General features: G+C 38.3%; 1 long non-coding RNA gene and 1 pseudogene across 1 annotated transcript; one reads left to right on the top strand and one right to left on the bottom strand.

The window, feature by feature from the left end:
- Positions 1 to 1,230: 1,230 nt before the first annotated feature.
- Positions 1,231 to 1,839, bottom strand: LOC122638549. The gene is made up of 3 exons (XR_006329477.1): positions 1,727 to 1,839; positions 1,463 to 1,556; positions 1,231 to 1,372 (listed from the first exon to the last, which is right to left on the bottom strand). It is a non-coding gene; the product is annotated as an uncharacterized LOC122638549 (long non-coding RNA).
- Positions 1,840 to 4,987: 3,148 nt separating this feature from the next.
- Positions 4,988 to 14,593, top strand: LOC122639246 (annotated as a pseudogene).
- Positions 14,594 to 15,508: the final 915 nt, after the last annotated feature.

Here is a 15,508-nt window from a genome sequence, read left to right as displayed (position 1 = left end):
TTATGTATATGGGTGATATGTGCACAGATAATCTAAAATAAAATAAGGAAAATGTAGAAACCCCTTCCTCTAAAAGGCCGACCATGTAAGAAAGGGAGGAAACAATATTTATATCATACAAAAGTTCTAGCATGGCGGACTATCCAAATGGGGACACAAGTGGATAAATAATTTAACACCTGTCCGCTCCTAGGGGAACTTGATACCGTAACCCCTACCTGCTCTGATACCATGTAGAAATCGTTTACTCTAAATAGTTGACCTTGTAGGAAAAGGAAGAAACAATATATATATCAGACAGAAGCTCTAACACGATAGACTATCCAAATAGAAACACAGGTGGATAAATAATTTAATAGAAAAAGAGAGAGAGAGAGAGAGAGAAAATAGGAAAAAAAAATAGAAATTAAGGTTGTGATAGAAGAAATAGAAGAGAAAATAGAGAGGCTATACGGACGGAAATTAGGTTTGCATGCCCCTTCCCTGATCTTTGCCCCTCTCTCTCTCTCTGGGATTGGGCTCCTCTCCACTGAGTGGAGAGTCCAATGAGGTATCTGACGGTTGGACTGTGCCGCACACATTCCAACGGCTGACTAGATGCGCGTCAAGAGAATATTGATCTTTCAGATCTCAGAGTAGAGGAACAAATCAAAGCTTCAAAGGAGACTCAAGTTTAAGACCTAAAATTTCACGGCAGTAACATAAAACTATAGCACATAATGATAAAATCAAACTGTATGGAAACAGAAGAATTCTGACCTTTTGAATCTAATAAACAACAGGTCATAAGACTTGCAGGAACTTTTCAGTCGCCAGAGTAAGGGTTGAAGAAAGGAGAGGAACTCTTGAGGACAATACCCTTAAGAAGCTTAATATTGCACCGGAATAGGCACATGTTTTCTTTTTAACATCTTAGCACATATGCAAGAACAAGCCTGTTACCATTAGGCCAGAAAACGAAATGGTTCTTTGAATTACATGTTCCAAAACGAGACACATTCTCGGTGCCATTCTTCGATCTCCACATGAGAATTCATCACAGATTGCATTTTATCATTCCAGAAAGCACTCTAAGAAATCATACAAAAAACTCTTAAAAGACACAAGAAATTAGGTATAAAGCCTTTTTTTCTGGTATATGGTATAAAGCCCTTTTTATTCACTAATACAAGCATCTGGAAATACAGATACCCCCCCCAACACACACACACACACAAAAAAGCCTACGGAATCAACAAATATTACATCACAGCATCAATTCTTCTGTTGCAGTGATCCAATTCACCAAGTCCCACAAACTGTAGAACATTGATCAGATGAGAACTACGACATGATGCCATTCTATGAACTTTTACTCTAGCGAAGGTGATGCCTGCAAAATAGCATGAAGTAAGCTAAAACATGGTTTCTGTAAAATACAGGAAGTAGAAGCAAGTGACCCTGGCCACAGAGTGCGACTGACCTCAAAGTTTCTTTTGTCCCCTTTCGAATTTTACAACGAATTGTGGGAAATCCAAGGCGCTGATGTGCCTCGTAACGATGGCAACCAGAGAAACCTGGAGAGATTAAAGAATTGGAAGACAAAAGTCAGCCATGGAGAGATGAAGAAAAAGTTGCAATATGGCCTTTAGAAACCATACCATTACAGTACACAAGACCTTAACAACTACAAAAGAAAATAAATAAACAGTTAATTTTTCGATGAACAGTTGAAAGGAGCACGCACCATAGTAGACTCCATCAACCTCAAGCACATCAATCTGCAAGATTGTCAGGTGGATTAATAAATTACGTTTGGCTGTGAAATATCAATACAGGAACAGGCTTCATCGTGGATGTATATAGAATCTACTAACAATAATATTACATGGAACAATGCCTTGTTCCAATTATTGTTGTAGATACCAGTTAACCGCATGAAATATGTGAAACAACGATGGTCTTTTATCAACTAACTATTCCATTTTCTTTTTTGTAATGAACTAAAGATACGATTTTTGTTATTTTTTTTTTAGAAAGCAAATTTATTGAGAAGAAAAGCTACTACAAGCAGTGGCATCTGTAATGCAAAGATGCAGAAGCCACGGATTGGTGAGAGGCCAAACTATTGAGAGCTCAATCCAAAAAATATGGCCAATCTGGCCAAGGAATCCGCCATAGCATTTGAGGACCTTGCAATAAAACTAACCTAAGGAATCTACCACTTCTTCCCTATACTACAACCTAAAGAGTGTAATGTATTTAACTTCAAATGATTTTACTCTATCTTTGTCATAAATAAAGTTAATGTGTCTTATCTTTAAAGCAGTAAGATTTTGTTTGGGTATAATTTAGTTATTTCATTAGCATTTCGTATAGAAGTTATTACATCGCCAATAGTGTCTCTACCAATGGGTGAGTGAAAAGAGAGGAGTGGAAGTATTAAAAAACACGTCACTGATTGCACCCTGTGCTAGTTTCCAGGGCCAAGGGTCTCAGTCTTGAGTCCGAGACCCCCATACCGCACAAAGAAGGCATGTCAATGTTCTGCACCCCTCAAGTCCCACCCCCATTCCCTAACTAAGAATTTTCATCATCGCAAGTGTGGTGCATTGCCTAGTGCACCTTTAAAGTGCATCGGACGGTGCACCTCACTCGTACATTAGATTTTTATCCTCTCAAGTGTAGTGGTCACCGTCTAATGCACTTTACCCATGGTTTAAGGAACATGGCCGACAAAGCCAAACTTGCACCCCAAATTTATAGGTTTTTGCACCCACGTATTCTACCAAAAAAAAAAAAAAGTTGCCCCCACATATAATAACTTCGAGATTCAGCCCATGCATCAAACGCTAAGATACCATCTTTAAATCAGTACGGAAAGGTACCAGCCAGGAGGTGAGCATGGGCATGAAGCGCACCACGGCTCACCAACTGCACTAGGCAGCTATTGGTATCTCCTCCTTGTTACTTCTTTTATCATTCACAGAATCACAGATATCAGTAGATTCAGAGTCGTTTGTTCTGACATATGTTAATTCCTATCATGAAAGACAGAGCCCCCTAAAAAAAGAAGTATATTATTATTGGGAATTAGTTTATGTCCGGGAGTGTGGCCCATGCTAGTACTCCCATGTATCTATCTCTCCTCCTCAAAACAAGGGGTAGAGGTGTCTTTTCATATAGGGAGGAGAGAGATAGACTCATGGGAGTGTTGGTGTAGGCCACACTCCCGGACAGATAACTTTCTCCCATTATTATTTTAAAAAGTCCTGTTGACTCTGGAACGTGCTCCGAAATTTCAGAGCCATCTCACTTATTAAATGGTTCTAAAAAAGTCTTGTTTCTCATTCTATATTCTTTTATGTCGGAAAATTATCTCCTCAGGGTCTCTGCCCGGTGTAGTTCCTTAGTGCCTCTAATAAGAAGGGGGCGGATCCCACTCGGGCAGTGTGTTCGGACAGGGGGGGTAAGGTGATCATTTCCATCCCCCCGATGAGAGGAACCATACGAACTGTACTGGGCAGGAAACCTGAGGGGATAAAGATTTCTTTTATGTCTAGTAGCTACCAAATAGTTTTTGTTTATTTTTTTTTATCAATTAGTAATGATTTTTTTTTTTTAAATAAACCATAAACAAAATGAAAAATGATACAAAAAAGACCCTAAGTGAATAACCAAAGCAGCCCAACAAATCAGGCTAGTTTTGGTAATCGAGATGGTTTTAGTCACAGTACACGAGGGCAATCTCAGAACCATCTCACTTACTGAACGGTTTTAAAATTAGGACCCGATCGTATATATTAATTGGATGATCCAGTTTTGGTTTTAATTCTGATTCTGGGCACTGCTGCAATTCACAAAGGAGTCCGGCTCAAGTCTTTGTATGAGGACACTCTTTGGGACCTGAGCACCACCCACATGGAATCTAGAGGGGGCAATGGATTCCATATGGGTGGAATGTTCTCTATGAGGACCTGATCCAAACTCTTCCCAAAGTGGGCTCTCTATCATGGTTTGAGGAATCGATATCGACTGTATTGGTTTTACAAGTGACCAATTCCAATATCGTATCGGTGACTCGGTATAGACAATGGGTAAAATGGTCAAAAAACCCATATTTAAAGGACAATAGGGGTAAATTTATTTGATACGGCCGATCCGTGCTGATACTAATCCGATACTGTATGGGTTTCCAAGTTGATCGATACTAGTTTCGATACCGTGCATTAAAACCAAGTTCTCTATTTATTCCCTTTTTTTTTTGGTAAAATCTATTTACTTCCTTTTACTTCTTTTATCAATTACAGATAGCAGTAATTTTGCAGTCTAGAGTCTCAGAAATTGATCCTCTCAACACCACACTTAAGAATCCAACTGTCCACCTATGTTTTTATGGAAATTTATCTTCTCAAGTGCGGTGTACTACCCGTGAAATTTTTTCCTATTTTGTTCCATGCTTGGTACAGTGGTTCAGTTTCACTCATGGGTAGAAATGACGTTTTAATCTTTCTCGGGCAGTGTGTTCGAACAGGGGATTAGATCATCATTTTTTATAAGAAACAGAAGACAATTATGACCCAGTGTCTAATACTTCACACATGACAAACCAACCGTCCACCAAACACTTGAGAGGATAAAAAGATGCCACTACCCATATTTTTACGATTGGATTCTGTAAGTATTTGAGTGGATGAAAATCTTATTTTCACCGTGGGATTGTCAAGTGTGGTGCAATGCCCTTGAGGGGATGAAAATCCTAGAATCTCTAGATTGCCGAAAATGCCGAAAATGTAATTCTCACAAAATCACAAAGAGCCAAAGATCCATATAGAAAAGTACATTATTTTAAAAAGTTTTGTTGACTCTGGAACCTGCTCCGAAATTATTGTCTATTTGGATTTAGCGTGAAAGCAAAGGTAACCTGCTCTGCTCTGATTGAGCTTTTTCTAATTCTATTAATCCTGGCTGGGCAGTCTCCCTCCCCTTTGCGTGTGTCTAAGAATATCACCGTGATCATCTGATCTTGTGCTTTGTCCATGGCTACCAAGATGACCTACGGAGCCCCTTCTTCTTCCTGTCGGTGGAAGTATGATGTCTTCCTGAATTTTTGCAGTCACGACACTAGCAGGAACTTCATCGATTACCTCTTTAACGAGTTGGTCCGGGATGGGATTCGCACCTTTAGAGATGACGAATTACTATACAGGGGTATCAACACAGAACTGATGGAAGGCATAGAAGGTTCTAGGATTGCCATTATCGTCTTCTCTAAGAATTATGCTTCTTCGACCTGGTGCCTTCGTGAGCTGGTGAAGATACTCGATTGCAAAAAAGATGGCCGAAAAGAGAGGGTTCTGCCTGTTTTCTACAACGTGGATCCATCAGACGTCAGGAGACAGAGTAACGCTTATGCAGAGGCATTTCAGAGACACGAAGAGCGTTTCAAGGGTGAGATAGCAGTGGTGGATACATGGAGGTCTGCTCTCAAAGAAGCTGCGAATTTGTCAGGGTTGGATCTAAGAAATATTGCAAATGGGTAAGTTTTGATAAAATCCTTTCAGTTTTGTGTTTAGAGTACTTTGTTTGGCTAGAATGTTGAGTTATATCTACCATGGATCTAGAATATGGGGATTGGACTCCCACTTGGGTATGCTGATGGATTCAAACCAAACCTGTTTCAACAACAGAGTCTTTTATCAATTAAAATGCAATGTTTTGAAACCTAGAATGACTTTAGCTGGTAAGGCCGATAGACCCACCGCTCTCCATGCTTCTAAGTTCTAATAGAATCTCATAAAACCAATCGAATTTGATCATTCGATTGAAACAGCAACCCTACCTTCGAAATGGGTCATTGGGCAGGCCAGGTTTTATAAAGTTTATAGAGACAAAAAGTCGGGAAGTAGTTGATGAAAGGATGTAGATTTTATGACTTAATAAACAAATCGAAACGTGCCAAAATATAAATAAATAAATTTAAATAAGTTGGCGATTGAAACAAAAAAATGAAAAAAAAAAAATTCTTTTAATTAAGAATTAGAGCTGATTAGTTAAATTTAGAAAATGCTAGATAATTATGAATAAAATATAAGGGAAAAAGAACTCTGTCCGGGAGTGTGGTAGGCGCCCATGAGTATATCTCTCTCCTGGCGATGAGAGAGATAGACACATGGGAGTGTTGGATTAGGCCACACTCCCGGGCAGAAAATTGCTTCCCAAAACATAATTATTGTAAGAAAATAGAAAAATTATGAATGGAAAAGGAATAAGATAACCAATGAAGAGAAAAGATCCATTTTTTTTTTTTAATAATAAAATGATTTATTGAGAGCGAACTCGTGAGCAACCTAAGGCATCCTGAACACAAAGCTCATGGAGCCAAGGAGTGAAATTTGGCCATTCTATCTTACATGAGATTGACAGGGCTTTCCTGGCCAGGCTATCAGCAATACCATCGCTAGTCCTGGAAATACAAAAGAAATTAAGAACATGCAATAAGTTGAGATACACGATGAAGATATATTTAGTAAAAGATATAAAAATAAAGGAAAAATCATAAAATAACATAATAAAAATCCTTTTGTTGGATCAAAATGCAATCCAAGAGGGGGTGGATTGGGTTGTAACAACTTTAAACAAAATATAACATAAATCCAAACCCATTCCAAACATAACACAATGGCAAATGATAGAAACTCAACAATAAATAAACTTAGTAAGTGGCATGGATGATATTACCAGTTACTTGAGAAGATGTAAGTGTTTTTACCACAAAAAAAACCAGAAGAGGAGATGTTAGTGTAAGGAAGGGAAAAAGGATGATATGATAGCTACTTAAGGAAATGTAAGTGCAAAGAAGGGATAGATATGAAGAGACAAAGATGTACACAGTCGATTTAGAGTGGTTTGGACCCAAATGATCCTATGTCTACTACTTTGATCATAGACCAATGATTTAATCCAATATCAGATCCATTTCTGGCAGGAATCAAGTTCTTCTACACTCAATCATAGTCCCTTGGATTGAGGACCTGAAACACACAGGCTAAGCATTTTCTTCACAACTCAATCACTGTCCCTCGGATTGAGCACCCAAGCCACATAGGCTAAGGATTTCCTTACAAGTCTATTACTTCAACAGTTCAACTAAGAATGATTCTCATAAGATAGTCCTTTTTTTTTAAAATGATAATCGTTCTTAATCAAAATAAATCATTAGCCTAGTTTGTGAGACTCAACCCATTTATATAGGCAAAACGAACCAGCTGTTAAATTAGCTGTTTTAGTCAGACTTAGTTTCCCTTAAAAAAACATTTGAATTATCTTTTCATTTTAAAGAGAAAACTAGTTGTTGGAAAGTTCATTCGAATTCAACTAAGTTGGAAGTATTAAATCCTTTTTGCTCTCCAATATTCTTCTTACATTTTCCAAGAAATCTAGACGTTGGAGTTCCTCAACATCAATGAAGATGTTTAAGAGTTCTACACAAGTGGTTAAAATCCAAATGATTCATTAAATGACTAGTCAAAACCATAACCACACAGCATTAATTTCTATCGCACGAAAAACCGCGGCTGTAGAGACTCAAGACTATCACTCTTGGACATACACGGAAGCAGAGCATGGAAGTCGGAAGACCATGTTGTTGTCCATCTTGGGGTGACTTAGTCTCATTTACTCTCGGATACTAATGGAAGAACATCATGGAAGTCCGTTTAGATTTTCAATGGCTTCAGAAAATTAAGCACGATTGTCCATCCAGGATGACTTAGACTTTCTTAAGATTTATCCTTTGAGCTCGGTTGTCCGTCTCCGTCTTCAACAGTTCTTCTTCCTCTTCAAAAGCTTCACCTTAGTCGCTTGGGTATCATCAAACTCTTAGCACATTAACACGCATGTTAGTAACCCAAAACACACGTCACACATTGGTTTTCGTATCCAAAACGCATAATATATGTAAATGGTACTTTCTAGTTCCAACACCTTCAATTCCAACATTTCATTTAGAAATTGTATTTATCTTCTTTAAGTATTTCTAACTTCTAATTTTCTGGATTTCCATCTAGATAAGAATTCTTGAAAATTGGGCTATTTTTATAGGATGTCTCTTTAAAGTGAAAGTGGAATTCATCCTTTGTTTTTTCATTTCCATTCACTCGGGTCTCTTCTGTTTCATCTATTTGTCTGTTACCATCTGGGGAGGTCCGTTTGATATCCAAAAATTGCTCAACAACATTCAGACAAGTGGGTAATGTTGGGGTAAACCAGCAAAGTTTAGGTAGAGCCGGATCTAAGTGTTGGCCAGGCAAGCGTCCTGTAGTAATAGTAGTTATGAACCTTGTAGACCATCCTCATGGGGGTGGTGAAGGGAGGGTCCCAATTGATAGAAAAAAACCCACAACCCCTTGGGGTTATCTTGCTCTTGGAAAGAGTAGAAATCGTATATGGGTGGAGGTTGGTGAAGACATCGTGGATTGAACATGATCAAAGATTGAAAACAAGGGAGAATATTTAAGGGGCCAATATGGAGGGTAAAAGATAGTTTTTAAGAAGGTAATGGCATAGAAAGGAGGGAGAGATACATTTAAAAAATCTTTGGTAAAGAGTAGTAATGTTAAATTATTTTTTTTAGGAAAAAATAAAAAATTGAACTAACCAATGAGAATTATCTACTTAATCTTTTAGATTTTCAAAAATTAAAGGAAAAATACAAATTTGAAAAAAATGGTGCAAGCAAGTCACAAGACACCGGTTCCTTATACTGCATGGATAGATTTTAGATATGGGACAAGAGAGTGAGAAATGGATAGATTTTAGGGGAGCTTTGCGATGGTAGTTACCAGTCAAGGTTGGAAAGAGAAAAAGGAGATACAGGATTGGGAGATATATTAAGTTAAGATAAGAAGTTTATGGAATTATGGAAGTTGTTTAGTTGCAGCTTTCTTTAATTAGACAAAACTAGTTTTTATTTATTAAAAAGGAAACTCAAAATTTACAACAAGTGATGAGGGATTGGCACTAAAAAATCTTTTGGTTTTTAGAAAATTGAAAATCTAAAAAAGAAGTCGATTGAGCATTGGGCAAGAAGCCGTGGGTTAACCCATCCTACTTTTAATAATCCTCCATATATATATATATATATATATATATATATATAAGGCATAAAACACCCCACCAATCAGAAGCTGCCACATGGCCGAGCCGAGGTCATTCCAAGAACCGAACCGAGCTCAGCGGAAGACCGGGCCGACCCGATCTTCGACAAACCTTACTGCTTGGCCAAGCTCGTCGGACACATCCAAGTCAACCGGACGCTGAGCCGAACTCGTACGGGTCCGACGAGGCCGACCTAGTAGGCCGAGCTCTTCGGCCGATCTCTGGCTGCACGGCACGCCAGATCAGTACCTACCCAAAGATCCCCCATCACGGCTGAGCTGCACGCCCGCCGACCCCATGGTCCGAGCCTACGCAGGTCGGCCTTGATTGGAGCACCATAGCGCGGCCAAGCTCACACAACTAATGATGACCCTCAGGTCATACAGGCCGAGGCCGAGCTCGAGCTCCTAAGCCGAGCTCTGAGGCCGAGCTCTCCACGAAGGCTACCATAACGCCCCACCGGAGATCACGGCGCCACGTCAGCACCACCCGAGAATCACGGGATAAGAATCGAGTCACGATCTCATCACGATACCGAATCACACTCCCATTAGGACTCTTACCTTAACAAGAGTCCGACCCCGAAAGAAACTCTCCACTCCACTCCGCTCCGCGGGGAAGAGCCTTACCAAACAAGGACTCTTACCATACTAGGACTCCTCCAACCGCCTCATCTCCCTCTATAAATACTAAGGTATGGAGCTCTATTGCTCATCTCACTTTTACTAGCTGTTACGCTGTTGCACTGGTGATCTAACTTTAGCATTGGAGAGTCCTAGGCCGGAGCCACACCGGCTCTCTTGTGCTCATCACTTGGCCTTTACAGGCTCATCCGTGGGCGAACCAAGCATCGGAGGTTTCCACACGCAACATATATATATATACTATTATTCGGACCGTTTTGGATTTTCAGAGTCAGCCTTCCATGTAGATGATCACCCATCTATTGAAGTTGAACCAAAATCCTATTATCAATATTAGTAAAACCTTAGTTAAGCATACTCAAATTTAGTTCATGCTTCCTTATAGTTGCAGCCTTATGGTTGACTTCCCAGAGGAACTTTGTAAATTGGTTAAGGAGATGTTGATTCTGTATCTACTATTGGCTTTAACTTCCTTGTTTTTGGCACTTTTGTTGATGCGGAGCTTGTCCCGTTTTTGTTAGGGGCCTCCCATTTTCCTATTTTAAACCTATTTTAAAGCGGTTCTAGGTGGCATCCTGTTTTTTTTGTATATTTAATTTCTTTTTTCTTTTTTCGTTTTTTTAAATAAAATTTACTTATCCAAAAAAAAAAGTTTTATTATGTGTTTAATTTTCTATTTTTTTGTTTGTGTCAATATGATCAGGCATGATGCGGAGCTTATAAAGAAAATTGTTGAAGAAGTGTTGACAATAACGAATAAGACACGCTTGCATGTTGCAGAACATACAATTGGGTTAGACTCCCACATTGAGCGCATAGGTTTTTTGCTAAATGATGGATTAATGAATGTTCGCATCATAGGGATTGACGGCTCTGGTGGAATAGGTAAAACAACCGTCGCGAAGGCTGTTTTTAACACCATGATTGAAAATTTTGAAGGTAGCTACTTTCTTGCTAATGTTAGAGAGGTTTCAAGGCAACAAAAGGGTTTAGTTCTCTTACAAAAAAAACTTCTCTATGATGTCTTGAGGATAAAAGACATAAAAATAGACAATGAGGACCAAGGAAAAACATCTATGTCGTAAAAGAGTTCTTATTGTTCTTGATGATGTGGATGAAACGGAACAATTCGATAAATTAGTAGGAATGCATGGTTGCCTTGGTCCGGGAAGTCGAATCATCCTAACAACAAGAGATGAAAATTTGCTAAATAAGCTGACGGTGGATGAAAAATATATGGTCATGCCAATGAATGCAAATGAATCCCTTCAACTTTTCAGTCGTCATGCCTTTGGAACAAATTATCCATTGGAAGAGTATGTTCGGCTCTCAAATGATGCAATACATTATGCAGGGGGCCTTCCATTAGCGCTTGTGATTTTGGGTTCTTTTCTATACAAAAGAAGTCAAGTTCAGTGGGAATGTGAATTGCAGAAATTAAGAAAGATACCCAATGATCTGATTTTCAAACAACTTGGAATGAGTTATGATGCTTTAGATGATTTTGACCAGACCATATTCCTTGATATATCATGCTTTTTCATTGGAAAGGACAAAGATTCCGTAATTACAATTCTAGATGCTTGTGGTCTGGATGGAGAAGCTGGAATTAAACATCTCATAGAGAGGTCTCTAGTAGGAATTGATGATAAAAACAAGCTATGTATGAATAATCTGATTCGAGACATGGGAAGGGAAATTGTTCGTAGAAAGTCCCCTCGGAAGCTTGGAGAATGTAGCAGATTGTGGAGCCACAACGATGTCCTTGATGTACTGATAAACCTCACTGTAAGTAGTAGTAATACACATACATGTGTGCATGCATATGCACACGCACGTTACACACACACACACAAACGCATTATCCTTACTCTTAAGGTTGTCCTTTTTTTAAAAAAAATTTCTCTTTTATCAGGGAACTGATGCAGTTGAAGGCCTTCAATTAAACGGGGAAGAGTTCAATGCAGAGTTTAGCCTATTGGAAACAGAAGGATTTTCTAAAATGCCTAATCTAAGATTACTCGAAGTTGATAGTCCAAGATCCAACGTCAATATAGATTGGAGACATTCTCTTCAGGAGCGAGTTTTGTGTTTCAGAAACTTAGTTTGGGTTAGTTGGAAAGAATTCCCCTTCAATTATATGCCAAATAATTTTCATCTAGGGAACCTTGTTATTCTTGAAATGCAAAAGAGTAAACTAAAAGAAGTTTGGAAGGGAACTAAGGTATGCCACAATTTTATTGAGTTTTCCTATATTTGTTTGAGTTCTATCATATGCATTTTGTGGAAACTAATTTTTTCCCTTTCTTCCAGAATCTCACAAAGTTGAAGTACCTCAATCTTAGTTATTCTCCCTACCTAACCCGTACGCCAGACTTCTCAAAGGTCCCAAATCTTGAGAAATTATTTCTCAATAGTTGTGAAAGTTTGGTTGAAGTCCATGAAAGTATTGGTTGTCTTAAGAACCTTGTTATTCTTGAGATACAACAGAGCAAACTCAAAGAAGTTTGGATGGGAACCAAGGCATGCCACAATTTTGTTAAGTTTTTCTATATTTGTTTGAGTTTCATCATATGTATTTTGTGGAAAGTAATTTTTTCCCCTTTCTTTCAGTATCTCACAAAGTTGAAGGACCTCAATCTTAGTAATTCTCCCAACCTAACCCGTACGCCGGACTTCTCAGGGCTCCCAAGTCTTGAGAAACTGATTCTCACGGGTTGTGAAAGTTTAATTGAAGTTCATGAAAGTATTGTTCAGCTTAAGAACCTTGTTATTCTAGAGATGGAACAGAGCAAACTCAAAGAAGTTTGGATGGGAACCATGGTATGCTACAATTTGTTGATTATTATTATTATTATATTTCTTTGAGTTTTATGATATGTATTTGTGGAAGCTAATTTTTTCCCTTTCTTCCAGAATCTCACAAAGTTGAAAGACCTCAATCTTAGTAATTCTCCCAACCTAGCCCATACGCCAGACTTCTCAGAGCTCCCAAATCTTGAGAAACTGATTCTCAATGGTTGCAAAATTTTGGTTGAAGTCCATGAAAGTATTGGTCACCTTAAGAAACTTGTTAACTTGGATCTAGGGAATTGCAGCAATCTCAGGAATCTTCCAACCGGTGTTAGTAAATTGGCATCACTTGAAATACTTGATATTTCTTATTGCAGCAATCTCAGTAATCTTCCGACCGGTTTTTCTTCCTGCTCAAAACTTGAAACTCTAAACATATGCAATTGCCAGAGACTCGAATCACTGCCAATACTTCCATCAAGTTTGCGTTCTCTTGATGCATCATGTTGCAGCAAGTTGAAAAGGTTACGACAATTGTCAAATTTGGAACACCTAATAATGCTAGATCTTTCATGCTGTGAAAAGCTAACTGAAATTGAGGGTTTAGAGGGTTTGAAGTCTGCAACAACTATAAAATTAAATGAGTGCGCTAGTTTGAAAAGTTCTGTCAAGAAGAGAATATTTCAGGTTCGTCTCTCTCTCTCTCCATTTACCCCATGGTATTAAGAAGCAGAATGAGATCATGGAATGAGGTATTGGTATTGTTATGGATCGCCCAGGATCAGGTATCGGATCAAGGGTAGAATCATAAAAAAAAAACAGAATTTTAATGAAAAGTAGTGGTAAACCAACCGATGCAGGCCGATACGAGCTGATCCAGATTGGTATCAGTCTCCACCAATATCGATACCTCAATCCCTGAATGAGATTGGCCAAATAGCCAATTCGCCGGAGGCCCAGAGCAGCTGATCCACATTCCAAAACTTAGGTTAGTGTAGAATCTGACTGATATCAATAGATTCCTAATTGATCTTGGCGAGGACTAATCCCAATCCTGATTTCGCTTTTTAAAACCTTGCCCCAATAGGTCTCCCCCCCACCCCCAAACTCCAAAAAAGAAAAAGAAAAGGTGCTATCTTGTCACCAAAAGGATGAATTGAAAATTTGTGGCATTCTTTTGATTGTCCCTTGTGTTATTTCTAAAAGTTATTTGATAAAGAGGTTAAAAGGATCTTCAAAATATTTAAAAATGTCTTATCCTTATGTTATTATTGAATTTGAACATTTTTCAAATAGACATGCAAAATGACGAGATTTAATCTCATTGTTAAAAAAAAAAAAAGGTATGGTTAATCAACCTTGATTCTTGATTACAACAAAAAAAAAAAAAGAGTTGTTTCTGTAAATAACGTTTGTTTCCGTAAATAACGTGATTTGATTTGTTTCATGCACAGGACATATCTAAAGACCTTCGAAACTCTGATGTGTGTAAGATCTTTTTCGGTGGGAATGAGGTTCCAGAGTGGTTTGGCTTTAAAATTGAGTCGTCACTTCCATTATCTTGTCAGGTTACTCAACTTCATGATAACATGGAGATTCAAGGATTAATTATATGCATTGTTTGTTCACACACCACAAGAGAAGAATGGTTGTTCGGCAAGTTGTTGAAAGTATGGGTTACAGTTTTTATTGAATCAAAGAATTCTACATGGAGCCACAGAAGTGAAATTTCACTTGGCCGTAAAGAAATGACTACTTATGTGATGAAGATACCGAATTGTGTTTGGGAATCAATTGCTAAATATGGGGATACTATCAAAGTTTCAGTCGATGGAGGCTCTTACTACGATGTGATATCTACAACAGTGAAGAAAATTGGGGTGAACAAAATTGGGGTCCATTTCATCTGTGTGTCACAGAATGAGAATGTACCCGAAGCATCCCTAAGCATTCAACCTTTTGGTTTCCTTCAATCGTTTGGGAGATTTTTGCGATCAGGTGATCCACATCCATCTTAATTCTCCTTTTTTTTTTGTTTTTTTTGGGTAGAATCCATTTTAAACTCTCCAAATCATGCATGTTGCATAATACCTATGGATTTAAGAATCAGGATTGGATCAGCCTTCAATTTGGCTTGGTTGATTCCCTTTTAAAATCTAGGGCTAGAGTAGATTTCTTCTGATTCTGACAGATCGAAGTTAGATTGGAATCAATTAACCTCAATCGATCGTAGTCCTGGCTCCAGTCTTATGTACCATGATCATACCCGTCTTGAAGTATTTCATGACTTTTGTTTTTTATTTTGGAGGAAATGTGGATATGCTGCCAAGAGTGAATCCTCTCTCACAATGATAACACAATTTCTCCTAATTTAAAATTCTCCCTCTATTAACCATGTGAGCCCCATTGTATACGTACTCCCTCTTTTCTTCTCATGGGCTTGGCCTATAAGATATTAATGTATCCTACAGCATGTCCATACCTCTCCCATATATTTTTTAAGAAAAAATTATTTCATGGTTTGTGGTTTCTTTTCAAGAGCTAAATTATTTTTTCTCCATTATTCCGATATTCTAATACCCTACAATTAGCCAAGAGCAGGAAAGGAACCAACAAAGTTAGGCTTCTAAATTTCTTCTTTTTTCCATATTTCTCCCCCTCCCCCAACTTGAAAATTGATATTAATGGACAAGCTGAGAATCTAACGCAAAGTTGCTGGCATCTCAGGTTTCAGATAACGGGAAGAGTGGTAGAAAAACCAGAGGAAACAGAAGGTATTGTAGAAGATAAAGCTCTGGTTATACATTGAGCAATATGTTTATCTGTCTGCAAAGGTGTGATTGATCAATTGAATTAACACAACTTCCACCCATGGAGCCATGGAGGACAACTTTCATTTGCTTTGACAATAAAACCTTTTCCATACAGTCCGT

The sequence above is a fragment of the Telopea speciosissima genome, chromosome 9 (genome assembly GCF_018873765.1).
Source record: "Telopea speciosissima isolate NSW1024214 ecotype Mountain lineage chromosome 9, Tspe_v1, whole genome shotgun sequence".
Taxonomy (NCBI): domain Eukaryota; kingdom Viridiplantae; phylum Streptophyta; class Magnoliopsida; order Proteales; family Proteaceae; genus Telopea; species Telopea speciosissima.
The sequence above is the reverse complement of the archived record's forward strand: the minus strand, read 5'-3'. Positions and strand labels throughout refer to the sequence as shown.